General features: G+C 43.9%; 1 non-coding gene across 1 annotated transcript; it reads left to right on the top strand.

Moving 5' to 3' along the window:
- The first annotated feature begins 1,120 nt into the window (after window positions 1-1,120).
- Window positions 1,121-1,284, top strand: LOC124031122. Its single transcript, XR_006838077.1, has one exon. It is a non-coding gene; the product is annotated as a U1 spliceosomal RNA (small nuclear RNA).
- The last annotated feature ends 9 nt before the right edge of the window (window positions 1,285-1,293 follow it).

Below are 1,293 nucleotides of genomic sequence, written 5' to 3'. Positions count from 1 at the left end.
ACAACCCACTGACAGTACAACCCACTGACATTACAACCCACTTTGACGATGTTACAACCCACTGACAGTACAACCCACTGACAGTACAACCCACTGACAGTACAACCCACTGACATTACAACCCACTTTGACGATGTTACAACCCACTGACATTACAACCCACTGACATTACAACCCACTGACAGTACAACCCACTTTGACGATGTTACAACCCACTTTGACATTACAACCCACTTTGACATTACAACCCACTTTGACGATGTTACAACCCACTTTGACAGTACAACCCACTGACAATACAACCCACTGACATTACAACCCACTGACAATACAACCCACTGACATTACAACCCACTGACAGTACAACCCACTGACATTACAACCCACTGACAGTACAACCCACTGACAGTACAACCCACTGACATTACAACCCACTGACAGTACAACCTACTGACATTTACAACCCACTGACATTACAACCCACTTTGAGAACGTGTAGGAAGGTATTTTGCCAATATCTATTTAGACATGTTAAAATGATTCAATTTTCATCCCATCTGACTATCAACTGTAAATTTACAAATACGAGTATGGCCATGTCAGCACACCCCCCAGTAGCTACTACTGTGTCTTTTTGTTGATTAAGTAGTAGGCTACTGTTTCTCCTCCATATCTGTGGGTCGTATGCCACCCTGTGGTCGATGGTGGAATCATATTTTACTGAGAGCAGAAAACAAGCGTGATGAAACTATTCCTACAACGTCTGGAACGCTACAAAACACCAGAAATAAGTGGTGTCTTTCGGTTGGCTGTGTGCACGAATGTGATTTCAGCATTTTGGTACATCGCCTACTTGTGTGTAACCAGACCGACATTGAGAGAACATATTCAATGTGTTTATAATTTTACCGTGTTGCATGATGGGAAGAGTGTCAGGTCCGTGAAATAATACAGTAAAACAAAATGTATTGCTTTTCCTCCGCCTTGTCCGCAACTGTATTCGTAAACGACATTAAACCCTGTTCAATATGATGTGGTATTATCAGTAGTAGAAGTGGTAACCGTGAGTCAAACACCTTTGTTCTGGAAGGATTTGCTCCTCTACCAACGTGTACAACTCATACTTACCTGGCAAGGGAGACACCGTGATCAAGAAGGCGGTTCACCCAGGGCGAGGCTCAGCCATTGCACTCCGGCTGTGCTGACCCCTGCGAATTTCTCAAATGTGGAAATCTCGATTGCATAATTTATGGTAGTGGGGGACTGCGTTCGCGCTCTCCCTGATCTTGATGT

The sequence above is a fragment of the Oncorhynchus gorbuscha genome, unplaced genomic scaffold (assembly GCF_021184085.1).
Source record: "Oncorhynchus gorbuscha isolate QuinsamMale2020 ecotype Even-year unplaced genomic scaffold, OgorEven_v1.0 Un_scaffold_21566, whole genome shotgun sequence".
NCBI lineage: Eukaryota > Metazoa > Chordata > Actinopteri > Salmoniformes > Salmonidae > Oncorhynchus > Oncorhynchus gorbuscha.
This window is presented reverse-complemented; position numbering and strand designations above follow the sequence as displayed.